Source organism: Symphalangus syndactylus, chromosome 21, assembly GCF_028878055.3.
Source record: "Symphalangus syndactylus isolate Jambi chromosome 21, NHGRI_mSymSyn1-v2.1_pri, whole genome shotgun sequence".
Classification (NCBI taxonomy): Eukaryota; Metazoa; Chordata; class Mammalia; order Primates; family Hylobatidae; genus Symphalangus; species Symphalangus syndactylus.
The window spans coordinates 17,226,642-17,246,338 of NC_072443.2; the positions used below are offsets into that span (position 1 = coordinate 17,226,642).

At 35.5% G+C, this 19,697-nt stretch overlaps 1 protein-coding gene across 12 annotated transcripts in view; it reads right to left on the reverse strand.

Moving 5' to 3' along the window:
• Positions 1-19,697, reverse strand: part of ROBO2 (roundabout guidance receptor 2) — a 1,378,235-nt gene that overhangs the window by 1,271,967 nt on the left and 86,571 nt on the right. The gene's annotated exons all lie outside the window — the stretch shown is intronic.

Consider the following 19,697-nt stretch of genomic DNA (forward strand, 5'->3'; position numbering starts at 1 on the left):
TTTTTATTTGAAATTTTCATCATTTTTAGAAAACTGAATTTGGTTTTGTTAAAAAAAAAAAAAAAAAGGCAGGTTGAAACATAATAAAATTTTAAAGCGTTTATTTGAACAAATAGCTCTGAACCAGAAGGAGGTCGGGAGTTCCAACAAGGGAACACCATGAGAAGCCTTTTATCAAGCCAACAGAGAACTAAAACAAAGGAAATATTTGTTTGGGCCGGGTGCAGTGGCTCGTGCCTGTAATCCCAACACTTGGGAGGCCGAGGCGGATCATGAGGTCAAGAAGTCGAGACCATCCTGGCCAACGTGGTGAAACCCCGTCTCTACCAAAAATACAAAAATTAGCTGGATATGGTGGCACGCACCTGTAGTCCCAGCTACTCTGGAGGCTGAGGCAGGAGAATCGCCTGAACCCAGGATGAGGGGGTTGCAATGAGCCGAGATAGCATCACTGCACTTCAGTCTGGTGGCAGAGCAAGACTCCATCTCTCTCTCTCTCTCTCTCTCTCTGTTTGGTGACAGTTATATAGTGGCCTTATTTAGTCTATCCCATTGGGAAGTCTCTAGTTACATCATTATAAATTTGTAGGCTGCTTCTGATTGAGCTTAAGTTGTTTTTACTTTAATATAGGCATTTATAAGAAATAGCTCAAGTTAAGTTTTGCCTGTTTGCAATTTAAGCAAAGTTAAGGTTGTTTTCAAAGCCTAACTGGCTTTATCTCCTCAAGGGACTGTTCAGGACTTGTTCGCATTTTATTAACGGTTGGTGCAAAGGTATTGTGGTTTTTGCCATTGAAAGTAATGGCAATCTAATACTTCAACAGTCTGAAGATCATTTTGGTATGTGGCAGATAACACAATCTTTCAGAAAATTATTTTTTGTTTCAAAATGATTAGACAAGAATCAACTATAAAATTTAAAATAACTTGAGATTTTTTTTCACCTAATTATCTTTCTGAATGTAATAGTTTGGTTTTGCAGAGATGGTTCAATATGAATTTTGATTTTTGTCTTTTATTTGGAAATTCTATTGCCTATTCCCTGTCTTTTCAACTTGTATTACAAGCTTACCATTTAGGAAGTTCAGACTATAACTATTCTTTCCCCAGCTACTTGAATAAACCCCTCCTTTTTTTCATGCCATTTAGACTAACTTTATTTTTTCCTCAATATTTTAACCAGCTAAACTCCTTATGAAGGAGAAAGCATAATGAACTGGAATGAAAGATGTTCATTCTCCTTTTAACTCTGTAACTAGCAGAGGAAACCCTGGTCGTATGTGATTTGTTGTTTGTTCATTTATCTTGTTTTCTTGCCCTTTTTTGTTCTTAGCACCTGCATATAACTGGCAGTAAAAGAATGATAACATGATGTCCTAGAATGGACACTGTGAAAGCAGTCACTGAATCTTGTTCTGTGCCTGGCTTTTCAGCTAACAAGATGGCCTGTGGCAAGACATCTAAACTCTTTGAAGTCAGAGTTGTCTTATATGCAAAATGAGTACACTGAATTAGGTTATTTCTATGGCAATATCTTATAGCATGCTGTGTGGTCAGCCTACACCCATTCCAGATAACATGAGCTTTTTTCCTCCAGTCATTTGATTTTACCATCTACAATAACCATGTAAAGGAACACAACATCTTAAAAGGTGTTCAGTATTTATGCTAAGGATGCCATGATAACAGAATAGCCCCCACAGCAGAATAGATTCTACTTTAACAACTAGCCTTTTAATAACCTGCTTATAACATTAATGCTATCTTCAGTGGCTTTGAGAAACTTTTCTTTCAATAATATGGTGATCTTTTAAACACTGCATAATATAAAGTTTAATACTATAGCTCATAAAATTCTGTTGAAACTGACAACTCGAACTCTACATTCTCATGAAGAAGAGATTCCCATCAAAGCAAACTGAAGAGAGGCAAGAAAGAAAGTTGATGGTGCAGATGATGAGAGAGATATTAGCAGCATCTTCAGGTGACTTAGTCTAGAGAGCCTGTCAAATCATTTCGTCTAAAGCTCTGTGACCTCGTGTCTTGTGGTCATCGTCTCTCCTATAAATCGGTACATTAAAATACTTGCTTAAAGAGATAAACATCTTAGTGCTACTCTGATTCTCAAAACACGGGCAAAAGTGAGCATAGCAAAATTGTCAAGAAAAAAATCCGCTAATTTATCACATTAACTACTTAAGCTCTTTAAAGTAATTTTTAATTACAAAGAATATAATGGTCAAAATGTAAATTATGTATGGTTTTATTTTTAGTGTCTTCTAATGTAAATTATTTTCCCCCCACACAAACACAGTTTTAATGTTAAATAAAGCCATAGAAGCATATAATCCCTTCAAACCTACTTCCTACTTAACTTGACTTTCCATTTAAAATGGAAGATGGAATTGAAAAGACTGTGAAAGTATGAATCAAAAGATCGAAAGACACAAAACTAATATGCCAAAGGAATTTGTTAGTTAATTTACATGTTCTTCTATTATAGATATTCAGGGCCAAGATTTTTTAAAAGTACTTTAAATACTTTTTATTTTATTTTATTATTATTTTTTAAAACCACAGAACATGTCCTGATTTGTTTTCCTGGAGAGCAAATGTTTTCAGAATGGAAAAAATTAACATATTGCTTTAGTATGATAGAAAAATAGGCCATTTATCATCTTGTTTTAAGGGAAAGTTCACGGATCAGCTCCCGCGTGCTGTTTGTGTGTGGGTTTCCTACACTTTGCGTTGCTAAATAATTGAGAACATTAGCTCCCAAACCATGAAAAATTCATTTTAACATGATGTATTATTAATCAATTTAATTTAAAGTGATCTGGAAAGTTCCAATTTCAGTTGTGATGCTTGATAAATTCAGGCAGTGTTTTGTTCTTATTAAAATTGTGTAACTCCTTATTGTCTGATTTTCATTTTTTTATAAGTGGGTCAAACATTAATGAAAGCGGCATAAAAGATGACAGGTTGATCATCTTAGTCTACAAATTCATATACCTATGCATATTTATAAGGAGCAGCTCTAAGAAATTTAGTCCATTTTTCATCGATTAGCAATACTGTCCTGCCATTTTAAAAGTTTACACTGATGCACACGCATACACCACAGTATAAATACTATGTGCAAGTCTTTTTCTTCAGTGATGACAAATTACTGATTAGGCCCACATTTTGCCTCCCCAACTTGATAGAGATTATGAAGTCATTATTAAAATATTTAGTACTTATGATATAAAGTGAGAAGAATGATGATTGCTAATGAGCTATGTCACCATGCAATATCAATCTGAGGTTAAAAGTAGGGTCCCATTAACACATGCAGATGCAAAGTCACTGCGATATCTAGCCTTCTTCCGAGCCTTTCAGACATTCCTGAGAGGCATACATTTCTTTCACCTAATTTCTCTTACCCTTCATTTAGTCTCAAGGCTTGGGATACTTGCGAAGTTCCCATTTTTGTTGAAGTCCCATTGCCTCAGAACTGTCAATATAGGGACCCCGTGAAGTGAAAAAGTTGCATTGGAGCCTTCGATGTACTTCTGGCCCCTTGATATATTCCATACATGAGAAACACAGGAGATTCTGGTTACTTTTTACTTACAGAGATCAAAGACATGCTGCCTTGTTCCCTAATGATTTACAGAGCTTAGGGAGAGAAAAATAAGAGGTCTTTTCGTCTTATTTTTATGTAATCCTTCAGCACCCATCATTCTCTAGGCTCATAACAACCATGATGTCATGAAGACATGGTGAGGAAAGAAATTCAATTGATAAGAAGCATTCTCTACCCACTATCACCCATCTCCTTTCACAAAGACAGTGAAATTGTGCCAAGCTTGTGTGTCAATCACTTCCCTTAGAATAATTTTTTTGTTGTTGTTTTTTGTTGTTTTCTCATGACCTTCTAGATTTTTTTATGACTGGAAAGTCCTGGAAGATTCAGTCCAGATGATATACCACCAACTAACTGAATTCTAGCAGTAAACAAAACTCTGCTATATACAATCTGAAAACAGAGAGTTGAGTGTTAATTTTATAATACTTTGAAAGCTAGGAATAAAATATCTATTTATAAGCATACAGACAAAAAGCACCAAAATAGGCATGATATGGTTTGGCCATGCCCCACTGAAATCTCAACTTGAATTGTATCTCCCAGCATTCCCCATGTTGTGAGAGGGACGAGGGGGAGGTAATTGAATCATGGGGGCAGGTCTTTCCTGTGCTATTCTTAAGAGAGTGAATAAGTCTCACAAGGTCTGATGGGTTTATCAGGGGTTTCTGCTTTTGCTTCTTCCTCATTTTCTCTTGCTGCCATCAGGTAAGAAGTGCCTTTTGCCCCCTGCCATGATTCTGAGGCCTCCTCAGCCATGTGGAACTGTAAGTCTAATTAAATTTATTTTTCCTCCCAGTCTTGGGTATGTCTTTATCAACAGCATGAAAATGGACTAATACAGTAAATTGGTACCAGTAGAGTGGGGCATTGCTGAAAAGATACCCAAAAATGTGGAAGCGACTTTGGAACTGGGTAATAGGCGGCGGTTGGAACTAACAGTTTGGAGGGCTCAGAAGACAGGAAAATGTGTGAAAGTTTTAAACTTCCTAGAGACGTGTTGAATGGCTTTACCCAAAATGCTGGTAATTATATGGACAATAAGGTCCAGGATGAGGGGGTCTCAGATGGAGATGAGAAACTTGTTGAGAACTGGAGTGAAGGTGACTCTTGTTATGTTTTAGCAAAGAGACTGGAGGCATTTTGCCCCTGCCTTAGAGATTTGTGGAACTTTGAACTTGAGAGAGATGGTTTAGGGTATCTGGCAGAAGAACTTTCTAAGCAGCAAAGCATTCAAGAGGTGACGTGGGTGCTATTAAAGGCATTCAGTTTTATAAGGAAAGTGGAGCATAAAAGTTTGGAAAATGTGCAGCCTGACTATGCAATAGACAAGAAAAACCCATTTTCTGGGGAGAAATTCAAGCTGGCTGCAGAAATTTGCATAAGTAGCAGGAGCCCATAGCATCTGGTGACATGATACGTTAATCTCCAAGACCATGGTGAAAATATCTCCAAGCCATGTCAGAGACCTTCACAGAAGACCCTCACATCACAGGCCTGGAGGCCCAGGAGGGAAAAGTGGTTTCGTGGGCTGGGCCCAGGGCTTCTGTGCTGTGTACAACCTAGGGACTCAGTGCCCTGTGTTCCAGCCACTCCAGCCATGCTGAAAGGGGCCAATGTACAGCTTGGGCTGTGGCTTCAGAGGGTGGAAGCCCCATGCCTTGGCAGCTTCCACGTGGTGTTGAGCCTGCAGGTGCACAGAAGGCAAGAATTGAGGTTTGGGAACTTCTGCCTAGATTTCAGAAGATGTATGGAAACACCTGATGGGGCCCTCATGGAGAACCTCTGCTAGGGCAGTGCAGAAGGAAAACGTGGGGTCAGAGTCCCCACACAGAGTCTCTACTGGGGCACTGCCTAGTGGAGCTGTGAGAAGAGGGCCACTGTCCTCCAGACCCCAGAATGATAGATCCACTGGTAGCTTATGCTGTGAGCCTCGAAAAGCCACAGACACTCAACGCCAGCCAGTGAAAGCAGCTGGGAGGGAGGCTGTATCCTGCAAAACCACAGGGGTGGAGCTGCCCGAGACCATGGGAATCCACCGCTTGCATCAGCATGACCTAGAGTCAAAGGACATCGTTTTGGAGCTTTAAAATTTGATTGCCCTGCTGGATTTTGGACTTGCACGGTCCTTGTAGCCCCTTTGTTTGGGCCAATTTCTTCCATTTGGAATGGCTACATTTACCTGATACCTGTGCTCCCATTGCACCTAGCAAGTAACTAGCTGGCTTTTGATTTTACAGGCTCATAGGAGGAAGGGAATGGCCTTGTCCCAGATGAACATTTGGACTGTGGACTTTTGGGTTAATGCTAAAATGAGTTAAGACTTTGGGGGACTGTTGAGAAGGCACGATTGCTTTTGAAATGTGAGGACATGAGATTTGGAGGGGCCAGGGGAAGAATGATATGGTTTGGCTGTGTCTCCATTGAAATCTCAACTTGAATTGTATTTCCCAGAATTCCCACGTGTTGTGGGAGTAACCCAGGGGGAGGGACCCAGGGGGAGGGACCCAGGGGGAGGTAAATGAATCACAGGGTTGCTGTTTCTCGTGCTACTCTGGTAACAGTGAATAAATCTCACAAGATCTGATGGGTTTATCAGTGGTTTCTGCTTTTGCTTCTTCCTCATTTTTCTCTTGCCACCACCATGTAAGAAGTGCCTTTCACTTCCTGCCATGATCCTGAGGCCTCCCCAGCCATGTGGAACTGTAAGTCCTATTAAGCCATTTTTTTTCCCCTAGTCTCGGGTATGTCTTCATCAGCAGCATGAAAACGGACTAATACAAGGCATTTTCAGGCACATACTTCCACAGGATAAATATACCTTTGGCGAAGGGAAAAGACAGAGGATGGCCCGTTTCCAGAATGTGAAAGGCACAAGTTACATGGCCTTGATAACCCTATAATCTTCTGTCCCATTCACAGGACATATACACATTCTACACAATAGCATTCTTCAGTATTATCACTGCAGAGAAATAAGAGTTAAATACTTTAGGCTTACGCTACTTTCACAAAAATTACTTGCATGCCAGCATTTATGCTACCTGAATATGGATCAGAAATATCCATTGTAACTGTAATAATATATGAGATATTTAAATGTTGGAGGGAGAGTTGGATATGTGTGAACTGGTGTGGTGGAAAAAATGTCTTCCCAAAGCAAGGCATTTTGTCTGAAGAACTACGGCAGAAAAAAATAAAAATAATTTACTTTAATAAGGTTCAGTTGAAATAAATTTAGAAGCGATCACAAATTTACTCAAGGCAAGATAATACCACAAGATCTCCTTTGTTCTAAACCACCTAATAGAAAAGTATTTTGTTACTAGGATTTTATTATCTGTGTTATTTCAATTTATTTTGTAAGTTTCTATTACTCCATGTATTACCTTTACTTTCTGCTTATCTAGATATCTCTCTAGCTAGATTGTATGCTCCTAGAGAAGAAGAACCATGTCTTACTTTTGTTGGTACACTGCCTGGCCATGATAGAAACCTTGATATATGTTTGTTGAATTAAACTGAACTCCAAGTTTCTGTCTGGTCATTTGGAATTCTATAATTCAGCATACAAGTTATTTATAATTTTGGCTCTTCTTGGGTTTCAACTCTGCCAAGTTTTGTTCATGGCCATTGGACTTTGTCATCCAAAAGAATGACTCAACACAATGGAATATCATGCCCCCAAGTACTGTTCATTCATGATAACCTCATCATCTTTAAAAAAAAATCCAGGTCCCTGGATGGAAGGATAATTTGCAATTTGTCTTCTTTTAAAAGTAGGATTTTTTACACTCAATCTGAGTTGTTGAGCCATGATAAGTTTTTTCTTCATAAGACCAAAATCCTACTTCTTATTAATTCAATTTGAAATGATTTCCCTAAAACATCACATTTCACACATCTCATCCAATAACAATAATTACAAGTGCGTACAGAGTGAAGGTTGCTATAGCCTTTCAACAATATGTTTATACCATTAAAGACATGTATGTTCTCATATATCTTAGAGCTGACATACTTTTAGGGCATAAATCTGAAGTGTCATTCACCAATAAGCAGAGACATTTCTCTTCTTCTATATAATCGGGCACTCAAACTTATTATTAGGCAAATAATAAACTAAAAAACTAAAAAGTATTTTGATGCAAAAATAAGGCATAGAAAGATTAAAAATAGGAATCTAATATCAGTGGTCTCAGGTTAGAAGACAACTTAGAACCTGAACTTAAAATGCAGATTCGATCTGTGAAATTGTCAAGTACACATAAACACATTCACACACATTTTCCTACCACTAAGAAATCCATTTCAATATTCTAAATATTTCAGTTTATCCATTTCATCTATGAGGTGATAAAAGCATGCCTTTAGTACTCATAATCTTCATTGTTTAGTCTTGATCCTTTAGAATAGACACAATATATACACCATCTGTCCTGCTGTGTGCTATGTTCCATGTATAACATAGACTAGTGCAAAGATCTGATTAATGGCAGAATACAGCATGTAAAAAAATCACAAAGAACACTACCGTGCTTGAGATGCTAAACCCTTAGGGCCTCATTGACTTTTAGGAAGAAGTAGAAGTCTCTACTGACTTGTTGGAAAATTTTGGTTTTGCCTACAAATTTCCAGTAGAAACAAAGCAGCCCAAGAAAAAAATACACTGAGATTATGATTTTGTCTCAACAATACAAAACATGTTTGTGAAAACAAAAATTTTGCCTTTTGTCCAGTCTTCTTCACTTTGAATAAACAAAGCAACAGACTCCTCTCAGAAATTGATATAAAATGAGCAATTATAAAATGGATTGCTGTGAACACATGTTTGGGGGAGCAGCACTTTTGCTAGAAATAGATCTGTACTCTATCATATGCCTTCACTGAAATCCAAGAATTTAAAAAATAACCATTTGTTTCACTTATTTAAGGCATATTCTTATCTGAACACTGTGCCAATTTTTTTGTTGTTATTTTGCTTAGGTTTTGATACAGCCCTACTTTTATCCCCCTTTTACAATGTGAAGGCTGAAGTTCAAAGAGTTTTGTAACATGCTCAAGGTCATAACTTATTAAGGAATAGAGCTTAGTTTGAAATTCAGGGTTATGTCCCAGATACCATGCTTCAAGTTACTGCACCTGTTCCTCCTCAATAAACTATACTGCTCTTATATGGGCTTTATATCTGGTGAGAACTTAAAATGTGAGTTTTGTTTTGACAGCTGGAGAATGGTCTGAGAAATCTCTATTCAAAGTACTGTGGAACATAATGGATCATATGTTAACTGATAAGGAAAAGGCTGATTATGAGGGAGCCATTTTGGAATAAAAAATTATGAAAAGGCTAGTAATGAGTAGGCCATTTTAGGAAAAATATTATCTTTATGAGGCTTTCATTCAAGATGCCTTTTTAAAATTCAAGATATTCTGCTAAGAAATGTGGAAACTAAGGGAAAAAATTGCTTCTGAAATGACCGACTGCCAGCCTGACATAATCTTGTAGTTGGATCTGATCATTATTTGTCATGATACCTATAATTTTACCCTCCAAGTGGATATAAAGTTCCATGAGTCTTTAGAGATTTCCACATTTCTCAGTGTATGCTTAGTTTTGTGTATAGCAATGGGTTCCGAACATTTCTACCATAAAAACTAAAACAAAATTTGAATCTTTCGTATGTCAAACTTAGTCTTCTAAACATTTTTCACTACAGAACCCCATTGTCATTCATCACATAATACCCCAGGGTCCAGTTTAAAATTTTCTACACCCTAGTATATTATAATTAATTTTGAATCCCTGCAATCTCTCAAATGTTACTCTAAACTGACAAAGTGCATGAATAGCTAGTGACTTCAGTGGGCAAGGGGAAGACGGCAGACTTAGCAAATTAGCAAAATTTTACTCCGAATTATCAACATTTTGATATATTCAGATACCTACAAAATTTAAAATATTCTGTAACCACCAAATTTACATAAAGATAGAGGATGAGTATTAATAGCAATTTTATCTACCTTTTATTTTCCCTGAATATCTTAACTATCCCTCCCTGCCATACTGTTTTATCATAGCCCTTTCTCCAATTAATCAGTGATAAACTTACATCTTCTATAGTATTTGTCAAATATATTTGCACATTGATGTATGCAAGAACATGTTTTTCCAGATACATTCTATTTTTTTTCTCTTACTGAAATGAATAGATTTGCTTAAGTATATTTTCTGAAGCTTTGTTAAATGAGATACTTTTTGTAAGGTTAGTACTAAGCTAAATTAAAATGATTAGGAATTTATTCACTATTCTTGAACAAAATCTACAAGGTGTTTCATAGGCTTCAAAAGAGTTGAATCTTTTGGAAATTATCTGTATTTGAAGCAAAATCAGGCAATTGGCAAGGACAGACAAAATATAATTTTGTCCATGAATTTAATAGCAAGAAACCATAACTGCCTCTGAGCTGTTACCCGTGCCAACTGAGCCCACCTTTCTCAATCCCTTCCAACTGTTATCCACAGGAAACTTATCAAGGGAGATTGGCATCAATGCCTGAATTAAGTGAAATGTTGAATCTATTCTCAAGCAAACACTGACTAAGATAGTTTTGATGGTAGGCATATTATACTATTTTTGTTATACTTTTAGCTGTAGGGATAATGCCTGTCTTATTATTTTATTCATTTTATAACATCAGACGTCTTCAATCTTTTGGCTTCCCTGATCCCCACTGGAGAAGAAAAATTGTCTTGGGCCACACATAAGATACACTAACACTAGCAACAGCTGAAAAGCTTCAAAACAAATTCACAAAAATAATCACAAAAGAATCTCACAATATTTTAAGAAAGGTTACAACATTTTGTTGGGCTTAATTCAAAGCCATCTGGGCTGCATGAGGCTCATGGGCCATGGGGTGGACTAGCTTGTTCTGCATCACGCTTTCTTTCCTAAAAGGGGTCTGCTGATTATAACACATGCTTCCTTTAAAAGACTTTGAAAATTTAATGCACCTATGTTTGTATGTATGTATAATGAAGAAAAAAATAACAAAACATCATTCCAGAAAACAAAGCTTATTACCCATTGTTCATTTTTGGTACCTTCATATTCTATCTGATTTCCCTCACTCAGACACTTTGACGTTTTTCCTATTGCTCTCCACGGCTCTCATCAGAAGTGTGTGCAGTAACGATAAGATGCATCCTTTGGCTATATTCACATGGGCATTTTTCCCATTTTTATGCCATTTCCAGTATTAACTCTGCTTCAACATACTATTTTATTATGTGTCTGTCAGACAACTGTGTGGGCACTGGCAATTTAATGAAAAATATAACAGTGACAGTTCCCATTCCTATATTGTTGAGCAAATAAAAGGTGTATTTTAAAAAGAAACACCTAAACAATATGTAAATTAACAGGAATAGTTTAGACGGCAGGAATTGCTATGCAGAAAAACAAGACGGGCTGTTGTGCAAGCAGGTGGAGACCGCTTTAGGTCAGGTGAGTAAGGGAGGTCTCTCTACGTAAAATGTAAAATGAGACCTGAATACCAAGAATCAGATGTTAATAAACATCAGAGAAGGAAAAATGTCCAGGAAGAAGGAATTGCTAGAGCAAAATCCTACTGCAAACAATGTAATTGGTGTGTCTAAAAAAAGAAACATTGCGTGTTTGGGACACAGTGAGCAAGGGGTAAAGTAGTTCAAAATAAATGGAAAAAAAAACAACTCAGGATGGTCTGGCCAGTTTATGTGGGGCTTTGTAGGCCAGAGGAGGATGTGAAATTTATTATAAGTGTAATGAAAATCCATTGGATGATATTAAGCAAGTTGGATGCATGATAAATGGTTTCAAAGAAAATCATTCTTGACTATACGTATGAAACAACCACAGATCAAAATCTTTGCAAAAATGTCTAAACAGACTGGACCAACAAAAAAAGAGAAGAGGATTCAGCTTTCTATTTTCACACAAATCACTGTTGGACCATAAATTTCATTTGTGCAAACAATGATTATCATTACAAGTAGTAGAATAGAGAAAATATCTTTGGGCTAGGAATCAGAATACCATTATTGGGATTTTTTGCTTACTTGTGTGACTATGAGTGAATCATGTTTCTTGAGGACTTAGTGCCCTAATTGTAAAAAATGAGATAACTGGATCACCTTGAAGAGGTGGAACCACTCCTTCCCTCTTGTCCTATTCCTTATCAAATCACTTACCTGTGGGCCATTTTCTTAAGGGAAAGAAATGGAATATGAAACAATCACTGCTATCCATACAAGGACTACAAATATCACAGCAAGTTCCCATTCTCATCAGTTTACAACTATTGCTACAAATTGAGCTGGCAAAAGTGTTTAATCCAAAAATTAGTTATTATCTAGAGAGCATTCCTGTGACATTTACATTTTCCAGACATAGCTGACTGTGCATGTTTCACAAAACTTACTTGCTTAATAACAAAAAGCCAAATTCCATTGATTTATTAAATTTTTACTGAGAGTAAAATTCATATGGTGCTAACTTGACAATAAAGGGAAAATTAATGCTGTATTCTGAGATATTCTAAGTGTTTTGATGTAAAATATTCAGATAAATATGAGTACAATCAAGACTCAGAAGAAATTGTGTAATAAAGAAACATAATTCTTGATTTATGTAATTTTTATGTTAAAAATACATATTGCCATATATAGACATCTATTTAGTTATACTCATTTTTAAAAAGCTTATAATATTAGGAAAACACAAGTAACTACATGGAAAAGACAAGACACAATTATTAAAAAAAGGGTGCCAAAAACCTGCAATATATTACAGAAATATATGAGCAAATCATTTTCAAAAGGCATGATTATTTTCCAGACATAATTTGTCCACATGAACCACCTGGCAAAGCAAGGAAAACTGATTCCCTCATCTCCCCAACCCCCTTTCCCATCAGCTACTTATATGAGTGCTTTCCTTTTCAAGGTTGCTTTTGACATTAAGAGTGTGGATAGAGGAAAAACAAGTAGAAGATGAACATGTGGACTCTTGCCAAGAAACCTATGCTCTCCAAACCTTCACAACCATAGTTCTTCATGATAGTTTTGGGTACCTATATGTAACCGGGACTACCTGCTGTTTTTAAGCAAAGAAGTAAAACATGTTGAAGGACTTTGCTAACTAATAGAAAGAATGATGGACTGGTGACCAGATTTACTTGACTGCATAAATTTGTGCATTATAGCTGACCTTTCTACTCTTCTTCTGCAATGTCAAGGGAATTAACTAAACTACATTTCAGCCTCTCTACATTCTAAGATCACATGTATCTGGAATGAATCATGCACTAAATCATCAAGTAAACATTCATTGGCCCCAATCTTTCTCTCTGACTTCATCTCCAATCTTTCACTCCACCCTTCAGCCACATTAACCTTGTTCTTCCTGGAACAAGCAACCTTGTTCTCCTATAAGAGCCTTTTAACCTTATATGAGAACCTTAAGAAGCTTCTGGCTGGATTTTTCCCAAGGCTTATGCCTTATTATTTAAATCTGTGTTCATTTGACACCCCCTCAAAGAGGCCTTCCTCAAACAATTCAACATCAACCTCGACTCTACCTAAAGCACCTTTATTCTTTCATCCTTTTTACCACTCATATTTCCCTCAACATATGCCATTGTCCAAAGTTGATTCCCTTCCCCATTTCATCCTGTCAAAATGAAAGCTCTGGGAAGAGTTTCAGGCATTTCCATTTTTAATTCTATGTCAACTAATATTATGCCTTATTATATGTAAGTACTCCATTATTCAAACAAGACAGAATATTTGCATCTTATATCCCATTCTCATATTCACATACGCCATGTTCACAACCAAAGCATTAAAATTCTGAATTATCGTTTAACTTTTTCAATTTTCTCAGTTTTCTATATTAGAAAGCTTAGCACCATCTTGGATTCTTTCCCTCACTCTCCAATGTATTCTACCATTATGTTTTTTGATAGCTACTCCCAACCCACATGCCTGCATTTCTTTATCTACCTCTAAGCAACTTCGAGTCTCTCATTTTTTATATTCCCTCAGTGATAAAGTAAAATGTGCCTAAAACTGTAGCTTTATGTTCATGCTTGCAACTATTAAAAGAAAAGTTTGCCCTTATTAACCTACCTGATCAACTATGCCTCTTAGTTAACAAGGTCCTGAAATGTCTGGTTCACTTATGCTTTCAAACATCCTAACTCTAATCTAAGTTTAGGCCAATGGCATTACAATCCAAGAGCACATAATAATCATTTTATTTTCTCTACTTGTATTTCTTCCAAATTAACTGCTTTACTCTCAATTATCCAAACTGAACAGCTTCCAAAGCCTAGCTCAGACTTACTTTCATACATATAACATAATGTACTAAATTCTCAGTGATATATTCCTTCTCCAAAATCCAATCAGACTTATAAACTAAATAATATATGTACTTAATAAATGTGATTCTATGTTGTCATTATTTTTCAGCCAATCGTTCTATGTGAATGTGATTCTCCCAACCCAGTTGATGTGGTCTTGATGGAAGGTGCTACATTCTATGCCTCTTAGGAAGCACAAATTAAGTATTGTGTAAGTGGAAGTATCAATAAGAGATACAAACTTTGTTGTTTAAAATCCATTTGCCTAAAACCTAGAGAGGTAAAATACACTGTCTGTGGTAATAATACAGCTAGTAGAAGAGTCAGAACTTAAACTCAGATTTCTTAACTCCTAGTCCAGGTATCTTGTCATCTTAGATTATCTCTCATAAATCATGTATTTCAAGTACTAAACTGTTTCTTAAGGGTAGTCCTAAATATCAAAGGAAATAATAATATGGCATGGCATATACATTTTCTCAGAGCAAAGTGTTGACATTACTTAATACTTAAAATAAGCATTTTGGATGAAAGGAAAAGTCACTGCCTCAAACATGAGAATGAATCACAATCACTCCTCCTCAATACAACTAACAAGCAATAATGTCTCTGCTGTGTTCAGTACTGTCTCACAGACTCTGCCAGTGCCTATGATGCTCATTGTCTTCAAACCATACCCTGTACAGAAGTGGTGGCCTGCAGTTAAAGCACCTACGTAATGGAGTAAAAACTGTGGTTAAGAAGAATACAGAACCCTCTGGGAATGTCATTTCAATATAGCATTTTGGATAACTTAGTCTGGGTCAGTCTCATCATACTGAAAGCTCCCCAGGACCAGAAATTGTTCTAACAACCTGTCTTTATTGTTCAGACTCTGAGAGAAAAGAATGAATGCCTCTCGTTGTAAATGGTTTTTAAAAATAAATTATTTAATAATAACATAGACAAATATTTTTAAGTTTCAAGCATGACACATATCTGTAAAATACTGATTTTGCTGAATTATGAATTAAAAAGAGACTCATTGTTGGCATCTAATTTTCTTGTACAGAAAAAAACCTTGCTGAATGATCTGCTCTTGAGATACTCCTTCTATCTGATGTAGTCAAGTCCGAACACGTTTAAGAAACAAAGTCTCACTGCCGGTGATAGGCATAATAATGGCCCCCCACAGAGGTTTATGCCAAGGGAATTAACTTAACTGTATTTCAGTTCTTTGTACATTCCAAAGTTGTATGTATCTAGAATGAATCATGCACCAAATCATCAAGTAGACATTTATTGGCCCCAGTCTTTCTCTCTGTCAGACTCTCCAAAATTGTCAGAATCTCCAAAACTGTCAGATTCTGTCAGAATTTCCAAAACTTCTAAGTATGTTGTCATACACAGGAAGAGGGACTTTGCAGACGTAATTAAATTTGAGGACCTTGAGATGAAAAGATAATCCTGAATTATCTGGGTGAGCCCAATCTAATCAGATGAGTTCTTAAAAGTGGAAATGAAATGGAAAACAAGTGCATTAGAGAAATTCAAATTGAGAGGAATTTGATCCCCAGTTGCTGGCTTTCTAGTTGAAAAAGAGGTACCAAGAGAATAGAAGTGTTGCAGCTTCTAGAAACAGTGAACAGCCCTTAGTTTGCAGCCAGTTAGAAAGTGGGCAACCTAGTCTTACAATCTCAAGCAACTGAATTCATGAGTAGGAAATGGGTTCTTCCCTAGACCCTCCAGAAAATAATGCAACCTACTGATAATTTAATTTTAGTTGGGTGAGACCAATAGCAGAGTTGTTACCTGTAGAACTGAGAGATAATACATTCGTGTTGTTTAAGCCCATAAGTTCTTGCTAATCTATTACATTGGTTATAAAAAACTAATACACTGACCTAACAAGCATATGAATAAAAGAGAATATTTAATTTTCACAAGGAAGAGAGCTGCCCCATCTGAATGCACGATTACAGAAATGTTGTCAAGCATCATTTCCTACACAATTGCCAAGTTATGTGTGTGGATCAACATATGGTAACCCAGTGTTTACCACTGGGGACATAAGATTGATAACTGTGGTTTAACACCTTTAAACGGAAAAGTAATTGAATTCAGGACCAAGCTAAAATTTAAATAAATATCCACTTGATCATTTTAGGCAAACATTGATAAATAAAAAAATCACAAGTAAAAGAAGTAAAATTGTTCTCAGCACATACGATGACTTGTTCTAAGTCAGAGGTCAGGTATATTCAGCTCAGCATTTTCTGTCTTTCAGAGACACCAAGGGTTATATTTGTTCAAGCATTCATGTCTTCTTAGTGTTTAAAAAATTCAGAAGTTATCCTCTCGTACTGATCAAATTATAGAACGGCCTTATGAGAATTTATATAAACATTTCTAAAAATTTTTCTTTGTATTCTAAGCTATGATGAATTCACTTATTTTACTACCATTGTGCAAATTAGAATATGTAAAATATTTCATCAGCTTGTTCTGACACCTTAGGACATGACAAACTATTCTATTCAATTTATTTATAATCTTAATGATTTTGCAGTTTTATGATAGTTTTTTTTTGTTCTTGTCAGAGTAAAGGTTTGATTTTATTCCCTTACCTGTAAAATAAGAGTAATATTAATATCTGTACCATAAATTTATTGTGAAGCTTAAATATGGTAATGTATGGGAGCCATGTAGAGCAGCACCTAATACTTGCAACACCATCATAAATTTCAACTGTTATTGGTTCCGTTATTTTTGTTAATTGCTCATCCTTAATCTTTTATCATCTTCATTGCCTTTTTTTAAAAAGCCCATTTCAAGAGGCTTCCTATCTATATTACATGTTGCAATTGATTATTCATTTAATTATTTTCATTACCCAATAACCTTTTAAACTCCAGGCATGTGCTGGGTATTGAAGTAAGGAAAATGATTTAAACACAAGCTTTCTTTACCTTCCAAGTGCTCAGGGTCTAGCATCTTCAAATTAGAATGGCCACTACAGTCACTTAGTGTGTCATTCAGTCTCATGTAGTTAAACTACAATAGCCAACATTCTCCAAATCTTGGTGTTTTAAAAAATTTACAAGATAAAGTTACATTTTTTTCTTGCAATGTTGACTGAGTCCTGAAGACTACACAACTCATCTGTGATGACTGAGCTGTGCACCTTATAGGAGCATATGTTCCACCCCTGCAGCAGAGGAGAAGAAAACAGGCAAATCAATGTTTCCTATCTCATTATTTTGACCAGCGCAAAATCTCATGGGTATATTCAAACTCAAGAAATGTGAAGTATAATTTCTTATGGTTCAGCAGCAATAGAGCCAGAGATATTTTTGTGTATACCTAATATCCCACATGTGTATTTATTCCTCTGCAATAAAAAATAATCCTGAACATAAGTAGCAATCTGGCAAATAAGAGTTGAAACTTTCTTGTGGATCTATTTTGTGTAACTCATATTTGGAGGTCGTAGAGAGAACACTGAATGGTCTACATTATTTTAAATATTAATAACACTTCAATTCTAATGATGATAAGTACAAATACATCTAGTAAACCTGGTTTCACAAAAAGCAGATATTTAATGAGCAAGTTTTATAAATAAGTTATATTTTTATTAAAAACCAAAATTTATATTGTGTTAAACATATGTATCAGATGTGTGATGATGTAGCCTTCTGGTATCTTGCTATACTACTTACAGTTTATTTTTTCAATCTTACAAATTACCATATATTTTAAAGCAAAAATATAAACATCTGTTAAAGCAATTTATCCTGTATCTTTCTTTGTAGTAATTGTATTTCAGTGTCCAAACCAATAATATAATTTTTGCAAAACTTATAAATTTGAATATTCTTCAACTAGCTAAGGTGATAATGATGCTTAGAACTTTTATATTCTATGCCACTCAAAGATAACTTTGGTATCTAGATGTTGCTATCCCCTTTTGGGTGAGTCACTTTCATGTGCCTCATGACTGAGGAAGGAGGGAATCTACAAATATTAATTTCACTATCTCACTGGCAGAAATGAAAATGGTTATTGAGGCTTAGTCTGATTTCTCCAATTCAATAATTGTCTAGGTATCTTAAGATATTGCTCCAATGCAATTTTATATTCAATTTTAAGTATTCCAGAATGTTTTCCAAGTACAAACTTCTTGTTAACTATTAAGGTACCACGGCTACCAGCTAAACAGATACACAAAATGAAAGTTTGTTTTCAAGTTCTTGGGATTTTAGGATTGGTATCTTGCTTCAGAAGATGAATATATTCTTTATATAGAAAAGTTGCTACACTTATCCTAATATCCATTCATCTATTTCTCACACCCTGAATTTATGGAGTAAAGCCAATTTTAAAATGAATTTATTCTTACTAAAAGTTTGCTGGATATTTTTCTATCAAAGTCAAACTATGTCTACTATATGGTATTATAATACTGTGAGCCTAGTTTTTCTAAAATGCTTCTGTTGTTATTTCACCAATGTGTGCTCTTGAAGTGATTATTCTACAAGAAAACATTCATGAATAAAGAGTTTACAGAGTTAGGAGTTATGGGTAGACTCCCTTGACAGCCTCTGTATTCTATCCCTTATTCTTTGGCAAAGCCTCATATTTCCTGATGCTTAATGTTATTACCATAAGATGGAATTTTATCACTTTGTACGTGGCTTTTTGCATCTCTTTTCCACTCTGAACATTTTACTGATCTCATTTTAAAAGTTGTTTTATTATGCCATTAATTTGTTCAGAAACCTCAGGGGTGTTTCAGTTACAAATCTCATCCATGTTGAAAGCTCTTAGGGGTACTAAAGAAGGCATGTATTCTCACATTATAGTATAGTTTCAGATTCTTGGAGACCTTAGTTTTAACCCCAGATTCAACATTTAGGCAGGGCATTTAAATTCTGCAGTCCTATGTGTAAAATAGCGATAATGTTTCCCTCAAAGTGTTCCTTCCTCTAGGTGCTGTCATAAAGAACAGATGATCCATTTTTAGAGAGACTAACAAAACATCTGGCACACAGCAGACAGTTGTCATGTTAGTTCTCCTTCTCTAGTCATCTTATTTACTACCCAAGACAAGTTACAGCTCTGTATCTTTAAAAAATACAAATTCAACAATATAAAAAATTTTCCTTCTTTAATTCTTCTGTTTCTTTTTCATCTCTCTCTGTATATGATTTCAATGTTATAAAATTATATTATGCTTGTGTGCCTAATATGGACTGAATATTATTGTATATATTACACGTTTATATAAACAAAACACTCTACAGAGTTGTATGTTCAAAATCATGTCAAGTATTATTTGTGTGTAATTTAGTTAACTTTAAAGTCAATTTTGATGATAATAGATTCTTGTCCTACATGGTAACTTTAGCACCCAGTCTTACCATCAAATATGTACCCTCTTCCATTTTCATACTCAGTTGCACCTCTAGGCAATATATTAAACAAATAGAATATACTAAACTAATAGAATATACTAAACCAATAGAATATACTAAACCGATAGAATATACTAAACCAATAGAATATACTTAACTAATAGAATATACTAAACCAGTAGAATATACTAAACCAACAGAATATACTAAACCAACAGAATATACTAAACCAACAGAATATACTAAACCAACAGAATATACTTAAC